The sequence below is a fragment of the Chlamydotis macqueenii genome, chromosome Z, assembly GCF_036417535.1.
Source record: "Chlamydotis macqueenii isolate bChlMac1 chromosome Z, bChlMac1.mat, whole genome shotgun sequence".
Taxonomy (NCBI): Eukaryota; Metazoa; Chordata; class Aves; order Otidiformes; family Otididae; genus Chlamydotis; species Chlamydotis macqueenii.
In genome coordinates this window covers 65,781,575-65,801,530 of record NC_141593.1, presented here as the reverse complement: position 1 = coordinate 65,801,530, position 19,956 = coordinate 65,781,575, and the positions used below count along the sequence as shown (strand labels likewise).

General features: G+C 38.0%; 1 pseudogene; it reads left to right on the top strand.

The window, feature by feature from the left end:
- LOC147596377 (uncharacterized) overlaps nt 1-19,439 on the top strand; it is a 75,764-nt pseudogene extending 56,325 nt beyond the window's left edge.
- The last annotated feature ends 517 nt before the right edge of the window (nt 19,440-19,956 follow it).

Sequence of the window (19,956 nt, the reverse complement as noted above, 5' to 3'; positions counted from 1 at the left end):
ACTCCCCTACGTGAGTGATTGAATCAAAGGTGCTTTTCGCAGTGACTTACACAGAAAAAAGTCTCGGGTGCAGCAAGGATCAGTCTCAATCACATACTGCATCTCTTGCAGCTCCATACTTTGACTAACTCAAGCCAAGGAAGTCTTGCCATTCAGTGCAGTGAATTTCAAATTGGATCCTAAAAGATTCTGTGGCCTCAGGTGGCCAAATTGTTACAGTCTTCTTCAGAAAGCTGTCAGCAGGTTGTAAAGGGAACTCGAGCACTAAGATTATTTTTATATGGTGTAATAAAAGGAAAATAAAATTCATGTGAAGAAGTGAGGCTTGATATTGAAAAAATGATCTATAGCATAGAGTAATTCTTCTAGTCCCTGACTCTTACTGCTGAGCAATGGTTTGTTCTACAGGACTATAGTTTTTCACTGTAAACTTCAGAAATGATTAAAATGAGATAAGCTGAATTACAAATTGCTGTTTTAGCACTAGAATGTAATGACCCTTCAATAGGTGAGATTCTGGATCTCAAAAAAAAAAATCGACACCTAAACCTGTGACACTACAAAAGAGTTAAATTCTCCCTCCCAAATTATTATCGTGAACTACAACATTTGAAGTTTTCCCTGCATTCTATTTTAGAAAATACTAAATAAATAGCTTGTCTTCTAATGTCTGAAAAACATCATTAATATATATTAGCCTGAAAACAAAAAAGAACAACAACAAAAACCTAGAGAAATAATTGATCCCTGAGAAATTTTGTGGATGTGTGTTTGGGAACAGCAGAAAAGTTAAAAGCTTAGGTAACACACAAGGTGAACTCATTAGATCAAAAATTTAATTATTCCTGACTAGAGTTTTGTACATTTCTTGCATTTTATCTAAAGATGATGTCAGATATCTGAGATACATCCCTTGGGCAAAATACTGCATCTTCTTTTTTTCTAGTGACTTTTAAATGGATGTTTTAAATTCTGTATTTTTTTTTAAAAAGTAATAGATAATAAGCAAAGTGTCCTTGCTTATATTCCCTCTCCCAGCTAATACCACTGCAGATTAACACAGATTGCACTAAAACAAATGATCCTCACTCTAAGCTGCTACTTGCTAAATAGGTGAGTTGGTGCATGTGTCTGCATGCAATTAATTCATAAGCGGGCTAAAAATACCCACACATAGGTTTGAGGTGCAATATCCGGAAAGCACCATAAGACGCAATAAGAGAGTGTATTTCAGTCATGAATGACTGAAATTAGTCCAGTACCCCTTAAACACACAACCTTAATGTCCATTGCTTCAGTGAGCCAGGCACGCAGGCTGTAGTGCAAAGATGTGACATTACACTTCTGTAGCAGAATGGTGAGCTGACTTACATGAGTTGGAAGACAGTTTCTTCAAGTTAGTGCTTCAGTAAACCATGCACTTATTATTTTTAGTTACTGAGTTGGTAGTTTAGTTATGTTGGTATCTTAAATAAAGTAAATAATCACTTAGTTGCTAGACTAAATTCTGTTCAAAGGTTTATTTCAAAGACAGTAAATTTTGAATAAAATACAAGTACTGTTGAAGTTGCTTGCAAACACTCTGCATCTTCAATATGATCAGGAGTGAATGCTGCACTATTTGATTAAAAAATAGCCCTTTTTCTCTTGAACCCAATGATCTCTATGGGCCTGACCCTGGGAGCTTGTGCTAATTGTTCTACATCTTACCCAGCTAGCATCAGTCCTTCTGTCTGAATTGCTGAGAAAACTTGCATGGGGAAAAAAGGCACAATTCATTTTTTTTCCCTAAAGCTCTTTTTGCCAACTGGCTGAAAAAGAAACTATTAAAAATATAAAACTTGAAAATCTGGTTATAAATCCAAAATGGTTTATTGTAGTTTAACCTCAGCCGGCAACCACACAACTGGGAAGACAGATATAATTGAACTTCCCCTCTCTTCCTTTTTCTTCCTTCAGCTTTTACTGCTAAGCATGACATGATATGGTATGTTGTTCAGTTGGAGTCAGTGTCCCAGTTGTGTCCCCTCCCAACTTCTTGTGCATCTCCAGCCTACTTGCTGGTGGGATGGGGTGAGACGCAGAAAAGGCCTTGACTTTGTGTAAGAACTACTCAGCAGTAACTGAAACATCCCAGTGTTATCAACACTGTTTCCAGCACAAATCCAAAACACAGCCCCATACTAGCTACTATGAAGAAAATTAACTCCACCCCAGCCAAAACCAGCACATGGTTTTACATTTCCTTTCCTGGAAATGTCTAGAAAAATACAGTCAGTGTATTGTGATTCCATTATTTGGCTAACAGTCTGTTTTACTGCACAGCGAATGGCCGGAATTTACCTTTCTGTACATTTGCAGGTTCTTTTTCACAATTTATGACTGATTTATAATCAATCCCATGTGCTTCAGTGAAGTAAGATTATTTTTCTAGCTTTAACCAATTTTCAAAACTCCATGCTCGTGTATAAACAGTTTTGCACTTGATCGAGTTTAGTTTTGGTTTATTTTTTGCAGAAGGCAGCCTGTGATTAATAGCTGTCAATTAGTGTGTATAGTTACATCCTTCCTTGTAGCTGAATTGTTTGCAGAACTGGTATAGGATATTTCGAAAAGTTTGCCTTATGCTTATTAAAATGATAAAAGTTTGTCTGGGCATAGGAGCCATGATTTCTATGAGAGGAAGTGGGGCCCGTCCTTCATGGCAGTACTCATGCAGGATACCGAACAGGCTTTGGGGGCTATTTGCATGACGAAGGACTGCTCCTTACACGGAGAAGGATTATAGAAAGAATTCTACACAGACTCAAGTCTGACACATCTGACATATTGATTAAGGCTTTTTATGAGTAGAGAATTTAGTTTCAGCCTCATACTAACATGTTAGCTGTTATTAGCTGCTCTACAATTCTAAAAGAAACACATTGGGGAAAAAGAGGAATATTTGCTTTGCTCAGTGTCTTTTTGCAGGGAAAAAAAACCATGATGACTGTGTAAAAAAGAGTCTGCAAGCTCTACCTCTAATTAAGAGAGTCCTCCAGTAAAGATAGGGTGTAAGGGAACTGCAAAACCACTGCCTGCAGATCCCTTTGGAGTAGCACCAGAATGACTTTGCCTTGCCCGTGCTGCGGTGGTGAAGGGCGAGCGGTGCTGCACCAGGTATAGCAGGAGGTGTTCTCCTTTCAGTAGTATGAAATGATGCTCCCTCAGCTGGGAGGTGGGCACAGGAAGCATGAAAGCAAGGCAGAAGAGGAGTCTCCTACTAGTCCAAGTGTGGGACATGTGGCCCCAGAGACATACACACAGAACAAGGCTGGCTGGAGGCAAGCTGTGGCTCGCAGGGTAGGAGACAGCCATCATTTCAACAGATGGTTTGACTTGATCTGCCTCCTGAACCGGCATCCTGAAAAACATAGGCACCCCGGTCAGAGGCATAATGTTAAATGAACTTATCTTACAGCTAGAAAATACACCTGGACATTTTCCCCAGAACATTTAATCCTAATGAAAACGGGAGCTCTGAGTTTTTGGGAAGGTACTTAGGGAAGAGGAAAAAGGATAACAAAGGCTAGATGCTAAAACACTTCTGCCTCAAAAAGTCTTGTGAAAAGGGAGATGCTGTGATGCTCAAGGGCTCTGATACAGCTAAGCTGGTACCTTGGGCAGATGGACCAGAGCAGTCATATTTAAGAAGGCCATGCACAGCTCACTGGTTCATATACAGCTAAGCTAGTTTTATACACAGTCTTGTGGCAGCCTTTCCTATCAGAGTGACTAACAACCCTAATGAAAAATGTAATGCACTATACAAACTGGAGTTTAAGTGGCCCATTATCCAGTGACATCAAAACCGATGTCTATTGGAATAATGAAAGGCATTTTGTTGTAAATGAGGGATAATTTCTGACCTTCAGCCTAAAGCCAAGAAACACTCTCAGTAACTGATTGAAAATACGATCTTGTCTACAATATTTGCTAGAAGCAGAAATAAAGAGATGATGGGATGATAGAGTTCAAGGCCACTAGTTTTTAAAGGAAGACCTGTTTTGTTGGCTTGATTTGAGTTTGTGCTTTTATCAGTAAATTTATAAAAGGCTATTCAGCACTTAAGTTTAAATGAAAAATTGCAAATGACTGGGTCTCACCTCAGCTTAACAGAAAAATTGTATGCTTAAATACTAAAGACTTCTACCATACATATTGTACACTATTTTGGAGGATTGTTTATTCAGAAAACAATAGTGATAGACCAGAGAGACTTGAAGAAGGAGGAGAAAAATAGATCAAGTGGTCAGGAATTAAAAGAGCTATGCACATAGAATGATTACTGGAGACAGTAAGAATTCAGAATGTATGATATACAGACACGAATCATTTGGCCTTGTTTTCCTCCTTGAGTCTTTGTGAAGAAAAAGCAGCTTTGCAATGGGATCAAGGCCTGAAACGTCAGAATAAAATCATCAGTGAGTAGTGGTGCTACAGCCATTGCTATGTCTTTTCACATCCTTCCAGCAGACCTTTACTAACTCATTTGCTTGTGAAGTTACTCTGAAAGATGATTCTAAATAATAATTATATTATGAAAAGGATCAGGGTGTCATAATGTAACACTGTTAGTCAATGTCACTGACAGAACCAACCCCACCTCCTTTCCATCACTGGTTGTTATTACCTCCACACCGTTCTCTTCTCACAGGGGCACAAATGTTTGGTGTGGTTGGGTGGTAAATGAGATCTAACGGATGATACAGATCACATTGAGATGCCAGCAGAGTAACTGGAGGCATGTCCCATCATTAGCACCTTTACACACTGTTTCTTTCAGTCCTTCACAGTGTCTAAAGAGCAATGTACCTGTGCTTGATATACCTAGAATCAAATTACGTTTGGAATTTGATTCTCCTGCAGACTCACTAGGATGAAAAACAATATGCAAGAAAGCAAGCTGCAGTGGGACAAAAGGATAAAGTGTTGATGATGCAGTGTCTCCTAGTAAGAATAAGAGTATTATCTTTATTCCAACAGTAAAATTAGGCAGACTTCTGGATGTGAAAATAAGAAAGTTTACAGCCCTATAAAAACACATAAAATATGCCAAAATAAGAAATAACAAATTTTAACCCAGAATATACAGGGAACAGTTTTGAGGCAGAGGAGATGCTGTGAGTTGGCATCATAGGTTCTGCTAAGTTAGAGCCTGAACTCTGCTTTCGCTGGAACAGGAATGAGGAGCAGGCCTTCTGTGATCAATGACCTTCATCTGGCTGTGGCCATGTTGATTTGGACTGAGCAGAATTTAAGAGGAGTGTTCACTTGGAAATACTTGAATGTTATCCATTAGGAGGAGAGCATTGCAAAGATGCTTCATATGCCGGAATATTCTTGTTCCAAACAAGATCCAAGCTTGTTCTCAGAAACCTTCCAGATGGAGTGAGAGTGCTACATTCAGGCAGCTCTGCACTGTGCATGCACATAGCTGGGCCTGAGAAAAATCCTCTCTATTTCTTCTGCTATTCCTTCACAAATCCCTCTAAATTCCTTGTGCTGTTTTCCTGCCCTATTTGAATGGGCAAGGGCAGGAGGGGGCTGATAATACTGCTGACTTGAGCATCAGCCTGCTATTCTCTAAAGCAGGCTGTGGTGTGAGGGAGGGAGCCATGAATCCGTGCTGAAGACTGTGCCAAGGACAGAGTTTTCTCCTTAAATGAAGAATGCCGAGGCCCCAAGTTATTCTCAGCTTACAAAAATATTGATCAAACTGTTTTTATAAGCTGCTAGAATGTATACAATGGCTTTGACACAAACCGTCGTTCTGTAATACTTCAGCTTAAGCTGTAAATTATTCATAGCTTTGAGGTTTGTGGTACCTGTAGCCACCTGTGTGAACCAAACTCTGAGGACCTGATTCTGACCTGCAGCCCACCACTACAAACCTTAAGTCATGTACAGAGTTACTCAGAAATACAGCAGTGTTGAGGGAAGAATTTGGATACAAATATGTGCAGTTAATGGTTTTGTTTTTAAATTGCAAAGTTACAGCTAACTTTTAAAACATTCCCTCACACTTTCCTATTTTTCCTCCTCATTTGATAAGCTAAGGAACAGCTGTATGAGTCCCTGAAAAGTGCGATACTGACAATTTGCTTCTTTCTTTTTTTGAATTGTTATTATCATTGCTAACTGTTACGAGATATTTAATCAAATACAAATACGGTAGCAGTGACATCTTGACGTGTACTAGCCTTTTTGTTTGAATAAGACACTGTGTACACAGATGTGCAGAAACACATAAGCGTAAGTAAAGCCATATATGTGTCGCAATGGTACTTCACCTCTGAGGGAATAAATTGCTAAAGCAATTAGTAGTAGTCTGTGGTTCATGTAAAGCCGGGGGACAAAGAACAAGGGGTTACAGCAAAACTAATAGCAAACTTGAATATTTTTGAAAGACTTAGCCCCCTAGCACTTCCTATGGAGGTTTAATTTTGATATTCCACTGACATGTTGTTCTTTTAAGGTACTCTACAGCTAAGTAAAGATCACATGAACATCTGTTCACCACTATAAAAGTTTATAGTGACCTGTGAATTTGAAATTTAAATCAGGTAACATTTCAGGTTATAACTTTTAGATCAAAAAGAAACAGCTCAGCATTGTAAAAGAACTAACGTTGGCAGAAGGGTTGAAGCATAACTACCTTATTTTTTTACCTTAAAACAAAAAGCATATGGGATTGATGTTAGCCAGTGCCATTTTCTCAGGGTACAATGATATACATCTGTTATTGCAATAAAGAAAACAGTTCTTTAGCAAGATGCATCTGCTGGCAGAAAATTTTCCAAAATTAATATTAGCATATAAACCTGCTCTTTTACTGATACTCATTCTTTCTGTTCCAAATGTCCCTTTCATATTTTTCAGCTACCTCCTGCTATTTTGCTCTATTCTGCTTATGGCTTCTCTGATTGAGAGCCATACGGAACCAAATCCTGTTTGCTCGCACAACTAGCCCCATCTGTCTTACTACGTAGACTTAGGCTATGTCTTCACTGTCAAAAAAGCATTTTTTTTTTTTTTTTACAATGAGATAACTGTATGCATTAGCTAGCTTTCTGTCAAATCCTAATGGAAATGAAATTTTTGACCGTGATGTAGGTAGGTGAGGTCAGGCTGTAATGTTAACCTCACCTGATTACACAGTGGCAGCAAAAAAAATTACTCATGCCTTGTTGCTGTTAGGATCTTAAATTGAGACAGCTAATGTACATTAGTTATTTGGCTGTAAGATAACCACCTGTTTTTGGAAGAGAATTGAAAGAAAAATCGTAAAAGCGTTATTTTTTTTTTTAAATACCATTGCAAATTCATTGGTCTCATACAGTTCTTAATCTTTGTATCTGCCAAGTTATGAGGTTCAATAAATTGAAAGTGCTTTCCAGCTACTGCTTCCAACTGTGTATTTCAATTCTGTTCTGACTTAATGTTGGCACAGAACAAATGCACAAGAAAGGAAATCTTGATAAGCGTAGGCCATTAGTAGAGAGTACAATGTGGAGCATACCAATGGAGAGAATTACAAGGCATTTTATGTTTTTGCATATATGCAATATTCAGAAATAGTAGAGTAGTCTGATAACAAAAGGAGTAGCCAACACAGTATTCTGTACATAACCAGGTTTTCATCAGAGATAAATCAGGCATCTCATCAATATTTTTCAATTTTATTCTGCATGTAAACAGTCTTGTAATTCTGATGAATTTGTTTTTAGTGATAACATTGATCCTGTACCAACTCGCAAACACATGCACACTCATTTACTCTGTGGTAATTTTGCACACTGTACATATATGTGGATTTGTCACAATTCATTTGTTTGAAGAAATAAACAAATATATAATTTACTCTAGATGTTAGTGGCAGCTCCTAGAATTTGGTGGACTGTAAAGATTCATGACAGTGAAATACAAACTACAGAAAATACATTCACAGCCTTAGAGATAGAATAGTGGTGAAATCCCTTAAAAGAAGGCTGCGTTTGAATCAATGAATACTTGTACGTTTCACAGTCCATGCAACAGACTCACAAAAGGCTTTTTTACTCCCAGGAGATGGAAATGTCCCTCCCTGGTGCTCTGCATGCAACTTTGACCTGATCTACAGGAACCATGACTCTTCCAGTCAATCTCTGTTCTCGGTGTTTGCCGTCAAAAATCTATTCTTGCTAAAATGTGCAGCTCTGTAAGGTGGGCACAGAGAGCACTGCATATAGGCCAGAGGCTTCTTGTGTTGAAATTGGTGTGGATCCAAAAGGAGCAACTCAGCTGCCTACATGGGGTTTCTGGTACCATTTAAAAATTGCTAGTGTACTCCATTTGGACTTGTGCTGCTGCTCTAGACAGATGGGGGGCTCCCAGTAGTCCTGTGTTATACTGTATTACCCTGCAGATGTCTTAAATAACCGAAGGCATCTAAATTGTCACTAAATGCCTACGTTTTGCTTAGGCACTTGAATGACTCTGCAAATAACTGGGAAGCAGAATGTTTCCAAAGAGCTTCGTCCATTTTGAAATGCAGTGTCCCTGGCAAAGAAAAACAGTCAGTCTCATTCCTGGTATAACTTAATCTTCCCCCCACCTTGAATTGTAAAAACTTTGAAAATGGAAAAACTAAGTAAACCAGAGATGAAGTTATTGCTAGGACAAAATAAAGATACAAAAACATACGCAAATATAGTGTGAGGAAACAGGAACTCAACTACTTTAACTGCTCTTGTTGAGGTCTTAGTGAAGTTCTGCAAAAAGGATGTAGGGTTGCTGTACAAAAACTTCTTGAATTATATGAACTGCATTCAGGATGTATCTTGTATCATATATCTGAAGTTCAGCTGTCTTTTACTGCACAGTTGAAAAGGAGTAAAAGCAACAAAATAAAGTGGTATGTCCTGTCAGGAAAACATAGAGAAAAAAGACCACATTGTACACACACTGGGAATGCTGGCTTCAGACTATCACTCAGGGTACGAAGAAAGTCTAGATATGCATGTCTTATGGTAATATTGGGGGATTAAATGGACAAAATCTTCCACATCACTTTTAACGGCAGGAAGCTACTAGCTGAGTGTTCTTCCTCACTTACGGGGAGCTGTCAAAGGATGTTGGATGGACATGGAAGGATTCGAGGACACTCTGCTGTGTCCTAGGGAGCTGCTGCTTCTCTATAGCTGAGAGAATTAACCACCTTTTCAAATCTCCTAAGTGTGGTCAGTTCAGTGCTGTTTATTTTAGAAGGGTAAAAAGCTAAAAGGTGGAGAAGTAAGTTCAACAGAAAAAATTTAGGCAGCTAGAGTTATCTCTGCCTCTTAACGCAGAGGCTGCTGAGAGCCTGCTTGAGGTGGTGATAAGAAGACACTTTGGTTTTTGTCCAAATAACAAAATATTGATATAAAATATTTAAACATACAGTCACATCATAAAGGTATAAATTTCAGTAGTTTTTTTTTTTTTTTTGCAAAACATAGCTAATAATAAAGGTCTGCTTAAAAAAGACATATCTAGTGATGATTTTAAGAGACAATTACTTTTAGAGAACAACACAAAAACTACTACCACAGACTTTTTACAAAAGCATGTGTCTGTAAGATAAAAATCTTTAGACAAAATGCTGTGTGGCTATAGGCAGCTAGACAAAAACATTCAAATGAGTAGTACATCTTGTGATGCATCAAGATAAGCTCAACACATGGGAAACATTTTACCCTAAAGTATACTGAATAGCTAGATGGTAGAATTGCAGAGTACTATATATAGACATGTTAACTTGAATGAAAAGGGGGAAAAAGGGAAAAAATTATGAGAAATACCAAAAGAAACAGAAGTAAATTTATGCAAAAAGTAAAGATATTTAAGACAGAAAGCAAAAAGAATGACTAAAAAATGTCAGGAAAGAGAATTCAGAATAAATTGTCTATTCCTATCCCAAAAGTTCTACTCTCAAACAGCACTAGTAGTTTTTATGGAAGATGCAGTAAAGGACCAGCTCATAGTTATGGAACTGAGCACAACATATGAAGATCATTCTATCTGAAAACAAACCCCAAATTCTCCATAGAGAAAGTTTAAAAAAAAAACAAAACCAAAAAAAGGTACTTCAAGATGTGAGTAAAAAACTGAAAATGCTGGGATGTCCAAAAGTATCTGAGATTAGTACTGAACTATGTAAATTTTTGTCAGCATTACAATGTCATGTAATCTTGGCTCCTTCACTAGCCCCTTAGAACCATTTTCTATCTTCTGAAGTTCCGCTAGTAGAAGGTTAAATCTGTGTAAATGGAGTACTGTAACTCTTACATTATGAGGGAGAGTCCTGACCTCAGTGGTTTCAAAATTTTACACAGAGCTTTGGCAAGAACATAATAATAATGCTGACATATGAAAAGAGGAGATCTCACAGGTGCATACCATCTAAATAATATGAGACAGATAAAAACGAAAGAGAGATGCCATGATAACATGATTTCAGAATGCAGAGATGACTGGCACTGATAACAGTTAGCAGATGATGTGCAAGCAGTATATCAAAAGACAGTTTTACAGAGGATAATTAAGAAAACTGTCACAGGAAAAAGGCACAAAGGTGCTCGCTTCTGTGTAACTACTGACTGCTGGTGAAAGCATGAAAAAGAACGATTGAAGGATAACTGGTGATTTCCCATGAAAAGCTTTGAAACTAAAGACCAAACTCCTTATGTTGGACAAAGAGGAAAGCAGAAAATAATGGGCAGGAAAACATCCCCTGTAGCTGCATTCAAGATGGGCACTTATGGGTAAAGACAGCATTTGTCAAGAGTAATGAAAAGGAAGCTGAAATAATTGATCCAGGGCTGCAAAGAGCCTGAGATTTTCACATTCACATATACCATGGAAGTGAGAACTTGGTGATATTCCTAAGAAGAAAATAATTGTTTGGAATAATGTCCCTGAGTGATAAATTGCTTTACAGAGGCACAAAGAAAGAAAAATCAGACAATAGGAGTGAATGTGAGATCTGTTTATGTTGTGCTAAGCCTGAGGTGACTGCAAGTTACTGTTGTGGAAACATCAAAAAGACTGCCTGAACTTTTGATTTGAAGGCAAAAAGGCAGACTGTGAGTGGAGAGAGAGGACGACTGGTACAGAGATTGTGGCTGTGTTTATGCATCAGGTAAGATGAGGAAAGAGAACTAAAGGGCAGCAGTGAAGATTTTTGTAGAAGAAGAAGAAAGTAATGATGAAGACCAGTAAAAGACTCATTGAGTTTATCTGAGAAAGGTACACAAACATGGAAAGGGCAGAAGGAAGAAAGCACAGGACTGGCAGATACTTGACATGTCAAGGAAAGAAGATAAAAACATTGTGATCATCTGTGATTTAAGTTAAGAAAAATGGTGAAAAAGAATACATAGCAGGTAAGGGAAGAACTACATATGGTAGGAGTTTAGAGACAAGGAGAGAAGGAAAATCAGATAAAGCATCCATGTTTTCTGGGTACTTTAAAGATGCTTAACATTGAAGCAGCTGTAGTTCATTTTATACTGTGAGTTGAAAAAAAGGAACAAAAAGCTGAAGAGGACACCAAGGGAGAGATGAAATAGTAAAAGTATAGTTGATGAAAGATAATGGAACCAGCAGGAAAGAGGGTTAGATGCTAAAACAGGAAAGGCATGGCTTGAAGCAAGAAATCTTTAGCAGGAAAGTAGTAAAAATGGAAGCAGCACAATAAGGGCTATATGTTATGTTACTCTGCATTCCTAAGTTATTCAAAACCATGTAGTATGCAAAACCAAAGAGGAACATCAAAATTCAGGTTATTCTGGAGACAAGAAGTTAGTCAGAGCTGCCTGCTCAACTAGTATTACTTCAAAGTTTAGTCCTCCATAATATTAAGTGTAAATTAAAGACCTTGTCCTTGTATTAAACAGCTAGGTCAGAACTGTTTGTGTGATCCATACGAATGGCAATCCCTTAAAGCCTCTCTACTATACTATATATCATCAATTAATCTTTTCACTTTTCATTCATTATTATATCACCATAAGCGCTTGTGTCACTATGAGGATTTGCCATATGGTGTAGCTTTGGCACCAGCTGTTTTTCCAGTTATTAATAGATGAGGATCTGAAAAGTCTTCCAGTAAGATGCATACAGATGATTTAATGGCTGCTGAAGAAGGGCTAGCAAACTCATACAAAATTTGACGTAGTTCTAAAGTATTTGGATGAGTATGAAAAGATCATTTAAATAAGTTTTTTTTTTTTAGAAAACCAATGAACATTATTGTTAGATCTGTAAAAATATAAGCAATCCACTTGTGTCTACCCTCCATGAGGCTCTAAGAAAACCTAAAAAGAGTACAAGACAAGAAGTTGTGAGAGGCGGTTCTAACTAAGTGTTGCAATATCTTGGTAATCATGAACAACTGAGTTAGGTGATCCAAAGGGAGGACTGGAAAGAGTATTTTATGGATCACTGTTGTGCTATATATGATAGTTCAATGCTATGCCATTAGTATGGTTTAAAAACAGAGTTCAGGCCCATTTGGAGAACTCTGCAATATTTCAGACTCACTTTGCTCCTCTTTTATTAGTGTGTGCATGTATATGCACATGAGACTGTCACATAAATAAAACCAAAATGCATTTTGACACTGAAGAAAGTAAGAAATGGAGAGGAAGAGGTTAAATGTTAGAAAAATCAGCAACTATTTTGGTGCTGCAAGTTGACTTAGATAAAAGCAAACAGTTAAATAGAATCCAATTCCATTCAAACAGACAGTTTTGACATTTAAATGAAATTTCCAAAGCATGTACTGTGGTTAAACAAGGAGTGTGGCTAGCTTCCAGATACATATGGTAATTGTGAGGAAGCAGTTTTATTGATGACAATCAAAGCTGGCAAGAGAATTTTGGGCCCATGAACACAAGAAAAAGCCAGAGTCCTTCGTATAATCTATGCCATCTTCCCTCTTAATCTAATAACTTTTACTTTTCCCTACTTTCCATCTATGTCTTTCTGTAACACTCCCTAACTTTCCTTCTAAATGCTGCTCTCCTTGATTGCATCCTCTCTTTGATAGATTGTTTCAGTCTCACCTTTCTACATAATTCTTTTTCCATCACGCTTTCACTCTAACCTTCATCGTTCTCTGATATGCAGATAGACTGGAAAAATACTGCTGTAACAATCTTGCAAAGATCAGCTGAATCTCCTTGCAAGCTCCATACTTGATGGAGTTAGAAATACACATTTAACAACTGCAGTCAACAGGACAGCTGTCAAAAAGAGGACACTGATTTTTATTTACACCTGAAGAATTTAGTCTGGTTTTTTTTAGTATTGTCTATTCACAAACCATACGTGACAAATACTTAATGATTGCTGATATATGTAAGCATTATGCCTTTACCGATGTTACAAGTAAGTCTCTGTCCTGGTTTTGGCTGGGATGGAGATAATTTTCATTCAATAGCTGCTGTGTTTTGTTTTGCATTTAGTATGGCTTTATTATGTGAAGAATGTTGATAATACAGTGATGTTATTAGTTGTTGCTAATGAGACTAAGGACTTTTTCAGCTTTCCAGGTTTTGCTAAGGTGCAGATGTGAGCAGCTGGAAGGGGTATAGCCATACAGTTGACCCTAAGTGGCCAAATGCAGCAAAACCAAGCAGAAATCCTGTAAAGTATTTCTTCTCTTCCTATTCCTTTCTATAATGGCTGTCACCACTTTCACATTAAACACAGAAGTAAGGTTCAGTATGTGTTCCTATAGTGTAGCAGCACATTTTAAAAATGCAACAAAACAAGGCAGTGTCCAGAACAGTGTTGCTAAGAGCAGTCTGAAATCCAAGATGGGGAAAGGCAGAACAAAGCGATGAGCCTTTTATCCTACCCTACAGGAGTCAAGACTGGCTCAGATGGATCTCCAGATGGATCTCCAGCCGATATTCAAGGGCTCTCTCAATGAAATGCATCTTGTCCCTGCTAATTCAGCCCACTGAACTGAAAGCCAAATCCTCTTTTCACTGGAAAGAGAGAGGTATTACCAGAAAGAGCTGTAGGGATGTGGATCAGAAATTTGAATTAAATCCAAAACTGAGTTAGCAGCAACTAGAAAGTTCAGCACAAGAAAAAATTCTCTTTGGTCTACCCTGACTTTGAAGCCTCAAGAGTTTCTAGGCAACTCTACAGCAGTAATGGGTGGAGTTTTTTTCAATTGTCTGCTCTGGAAAGGATTAAATCACAATTCTCACTAGTTAGATCTGGAAGAAAGAATCAAGTCTTAGAATTACCTGGGGATACAGAACAACCAAAGGAGTCAAAAGAAATCCAGAATGCTTTGAGATTACTCTTCTGCTTTACAGAGAAACAAAAATGCCCTCATACAAAAGGAAAGTCAACACCCATGTAATTTCGTCCACTTGCTGGTCACCTCATTCAATTTTGGACTGAACACAAGGCAATCAGTCTTGGCCATTTGCTCCTCCTCACTGAAATCCGCAGTAGATATTTTGACCTCACTCAATACAAATCAAAGTGCAGTATGGAAGTTAACAGGAGACACAGTTTCACCAAATTCAGAGGTTTTCCTGGGTATTTTATAACCTGCAAAGTGATGCTAATTGAATTTCGAGAAAAAAAGAATCTTTCTGGAAGTGTGGCATTAGTTTTGATAAAGAGTAACGTATAACTTCAATTATACAAAAGGAGATTTAACTAAGAGAACAAATTATAACTAAAACCAGGTAGAAATATTTTCCAATATGTCTGTGAATCTAAGGTATTTTGTATGTCAGACACTGAAGTCAATACTGGAGTGACTGTTTAAGAGAAATATTTAGCTACCATAATAGATACTTTGAACAAAATGGCCCAGTAAGGTATATACTGCTTATTCTAAAGATGACCTTCTGTTTCCCTCAGTCTTTTAATTATGACATCCTGGCACTATTGCTGTTTGGTTTTTTTTCTCATAAAATCAGAGAGTGATACAATGTTGATACTGTGCCATGTGCACATAGCTTCTGATACAAATTAATTCTCAAGCCTTTACACTGAAGAACAACCTTTCAAAACTGAAGATAGATAGTCTCTTTTGATTAGAATCAGACTTTCGAGACTCGAGCTCAATCTGTGATTTTATTTGTACACAATAGCTCTCTCTAGGAAGTTATGTTCAAATATTCATCTCCTTTCCCAATTGTTATTAGAAAACAGTTTCAAAATCAAATTTTCCTCTTCACAATTAATCCAGAGACAACTGTAATTTCTAGGTGGACTGTGAAGGTACAATTGGCATGCACTTAACGTGCGATCAGCCAAATAATAGCTGTATATGAATACACTATAGCTGTTTCGGCTAAAATCAGATTCTTTAGTTTGTCTGCCATCAGTTTAATGATCTGCTATTTGAGCTCGTTCTCATGTTCTGCTTGTCAGTGTGAAAACTGAAGTGATCCTTTAATGACTATCAAGGCTTTAGAAGACCGGAAATACCAATATACTTAGTTAAAATACCCAGAGATAGCTGGAGCATTATTATATGGCTGTCAGTTCTAAAGATAACTGGATTAAATATATAATAAATAAAAATAATAGAAAATGTGCTTCAGTCTAAAGAAACATATTTACACAGGTATGCCCATATAACTGATAGAACATTTTGGGGAAGAACTTAAGTACTGAGTAAGATAGGCCTACATTTAAAATCTGAACATCTATAGGATAATTTCAGGTGAAAATAAAATTTTGTGGCTGTTAATGCGTAAGTATTACAATATGATGTTGAAAATCTCTGAATACCAAGACATAAAAAGTGAATTTTAAGAATATTTCTGAAGAATAGGGAAATGCTTCAGAGAGAGAGAACAATAGATGTATGAATGTTTCTTTGCACTCAACTGAAGTTCCAACTATTTAATGGTTACTTGAGAAACTGTGATTTACCCAAAGGTAGGAGTTCCAAGCTAGCTCAGCCAACCAGGCTATTTCTAGGTGGAAAAAGGAAGCATATTTGCTTCTGACTTGTTCTAAATATTCACCTACCAATGCCCCAGCTCAACAAAAAGATCCCTGCTTCTTCTATTATCTGAGTTGGGCTCTGAAGGGTATGAGAACAACGGTATATGTTTAATAGTTCAAATAAACAAGCAAAAAGTACCTAGTTAGCCAGCAACTCTGTTCACATGAAAATATTTTGATCTATAAAATGTGGATGATCTTTTCAATCACATAACATCTCTCTGAGCTGCATGAGATCATGACTTTGCTCTTCCTGAAACTAATACATGCTTTAACCTGCATATTACCAAACACTGCGTCACCACTGCCCAGGAAGTAGTGATGTAGCCTTCCTATTTTTCTCTGATTTTCCTTTTTTTATTAGAAGTTGCTTGATTCTAACTAATCAATTTTGCACTTATTTTTTCATAATTCAATGCATGTCTAGAAAAAAGTATGGCTACATTCAAACCCACGAGGGTTAATATGGTTAGAAAGTACATAATACATAATACAGTAAAACAAGGCAAGGTATTATTATCATTTTATTGTCTCAAGATACTGCAAAGATACACATAGAACATAGTTATTTTTCAGTCATCTAGTTTTTCAATAGATTGTTTCAGTGTATGTTAACAAAAGCCATTATCTTCTCATAAAATTGTTTTCATTTCTATCCCTAGACCATCACAACTACAACAGACTGCCAGTGAAGATGGAAAAGTCCTTCACATGTATAAAACACCTTTACATTCACATCTGTGTTTCACACTTTTGTGCTTCTGCCTCCTATAGCTACATTGCTTTCCTAGACCCTACCAGCATTTAGCATGTAATCCCTCCATTATTTCAGGTGCTTTAATAAAATTGATAATTGGATTGCTAAGAGTCAATATTAGAGATTATTTTAGTTTTTGTTTATTTGAATTGTGTTTCACCACTTCATTTCTCATCTCAGTATGTTAAAAAATGGGAAGCAATATATTTTAGACTTTCTGATACCAAATATCTAAGTCACCTTCTATTAGTGGTCTACAAAAGCACTGTCTTGTGACAGTATACGCAGCTGGAATACTGTTGGTGTTTTGTGGGAGCTGATTTCTCCTGACAGGTGACATAGGTCACACACTTTCAGAGGCTTCTGACTACTTTGTGAAACAAGTCTGTACCCCTAATATCAGGTATCTCAATGGCAATAAATAGAGATATCAATCCTGGGCAAAACATCCTTAGTGATTCTTTCACAGAAAATAAATTCTTGCAGCACATGAGCTGAGTTTGAAGGTAACTTGTCCTCAGCATCACAGTGTAATTTTTTTTGCAACGACCCCGTGAAGGATCCTGGCACACCAGAATATTCGTTATGACCATCATCTCTGCAGAAGTTGGAGCGTTCACTAGTTGCCTTCCTCTTTGCTTGAAAGATCTCTATGTTTTATACGCCAATTTTTTAACTGCTATTAGTAGATTTTCTAACTAATTGTTATGGGACTCTTCTAGCTTTTCAATGCTTTGTCTGGTTTATCATCCTTTTTGGAGTTCTCTTACCTCAACATACTGACTAACTTGCAAAAGCACAGATGTGGGGATTAGCCTGGGAAAAAGAACACAGACACAATGTACTCCCACAGAAATTGAAGTGGAATCAACTATGTTTCTTCCTCTACAGCCATGTTCCCCAATGTATGTAATTTTTGGCAGTGAATCAGGCCCCCAGTAATGATGTGCTTTAAGCTCCAGAGAGATGAGGATAGCTGGAATGAGAGACATCACTTAAAATTAGATAAACTGAGAACTAAATAGAGTACCATTTAATCAAAATAGTCTGCCCAACAACCAGTACACCTCAAGCAAGGAAAACATAGAAATTCCTCTAAATTTTACTTTCATACGAAATTAAGAAGAATAGTTTTTCTTTTCTTTCATTCAGAAAAGTCAATTTTTGTTTTATACTTAAAGGAGATAGCTATTTATTCAATTATATTTCCTAAGACTTCTGTGTTTTTCAAACAACTTTTCTCAAGACTAACTAGGTAACAAGTTATGTAAGGCTTCTCATGTGCAACACCAACCTACACAACACCAGGCTGATTTCTGCAGCTGTCAGATTAATGAAAAACAAGGACTAATGTGCATAAAAAAATTAATGCTCACATGGCCATCTCCAAAAATATCAACTGTTTGAGAAATACTGTGGAAAGAGGTGACTCCATTATGTTTACATCTCTGCAGCTAAGAGAATTCACAATCAAAATAGTGTACTTCTCTGGTGCAATATGTATATTGCATAGTTAAAAAAAAATAGAGAAAGATGAGGCCAAGCAAATTAAATATTTTGAGAGGGGAATAGATATAGCCAAAATTATTGCGAAGATTACACCACTGGAATAACATTTTCAGAGAGATACAAAAAGAAAAACATAGAACGAATCATAGAATTATAGAATAGTGTAGGTTGGAAGGGACCTTTAAAGGTCATCTAGTCCAACCTCCCTGCAAAGAGCAGGGACATCTCCAACCAGATCAGGTTGCTCAGAGCCCCATCCAACCTGGCCTTGAATTTACAGGGATGGGGCATGGACCACCTCTCTGGGCAACCTGTTCCAGTGTTCCACCACCCTCATATTTTTTTTTTCCTTATGTCTAGTTTAAATCTACTCTCTTTTAGTTTAAAATCATTATACCTTGTCTTATGACTACAGACTGTCAAAAAGTCTGTTCCCATCTTTCCTGTAGGCCCCCTTTAAGTACTGGAAGGCCTCTCTAAGGTCTCCCCAGAGCATTCTCTTCTCCAGGCTGAACAGCCCCAACTCTCTCAGTCATTCTTCATAGGAGAAGTACTCCAGCCCTGTGATCATCTTTGTAGCCCTCCTCTGGACCCACTCTACGTCTTTCCTGTGCTGAGGACTCCACAGCTGGACACAGCACTCCAGGTGGGGTCTCACTATAGTGGAGTAAAGGGGCAGAATCACCTCCCTCAACCTGCTGGCCACGCTTCTTTTGATTCAGCCCAGGATGTGGTTAGCCTTGCTGGCTGCAAGCACTCATTGATGGCTCGTGTCCAGCTTTTCATCCACCAGTACCCCCAAGTCTTTCTCAGCAGGGCTGCAGTCAATCCCTTCATTCTCCAGCCTGTGTCAATGCTGGGAGTTGCCCTCACCCAGGTGCAGGACCTTGCACTTGGTCTTATTTAACCTCATGAAGTTTGCATGACCCCACTTCTTGAGCTTGTCCAGCTCCCTCTTGATGGCATCCTGTCCCTCAGAAATGTCAACTGCACCACTCAGCTTGGTGTCATCTGCAAACTTGCTGAGGATGCATTTGATCCCACTGTCCATGTCATTGATGAAGATGTTAAACAGTGCTGGTCCCAGTACTGACCCTTGAGGGACACTACTTGTCACTGACCTCCATCTGGACATTGATCACTACCCTCTGGATGTGACCATCCAACCAATTCCTCATCCACTGAAGAGTCCACCCATCAAATCCATATCTCTTCAATTTAGAGAGAAGGATGTTGTGGGGGACCATGTCAAAGGCCTTACAGAAATCCTAATAGATGACTGATGTAGTGGCTGCATCATAGAAGGCCTCTAGGTTGATCAGGCAAGACTTGCCCTTGGTGAAGCCATGCTGGCTGTTTCAAACCACCTCTCCGTCCTCCATGTGCCTCAGCACAGCTTCTAGGAGGATCTGTTCCATGATCTTCCCAGGCACACGGGTGAGGTTGACAGGTTGGTAGTTCCCAGGATCCTCCTTTTTACCCTTTTTAAAAATGGGTGCAATGTTTCCCTTTTTTCTGTCAGCAGGGACCTCACCATCAGCCTAAAGGTGATAGCTTTAGTCATAGTGGTAGCATATATTAAAGCAGCAAAACCAGATGAGTAAGAAAGTTATTCAACCTATCTATGGTAGTTGTAT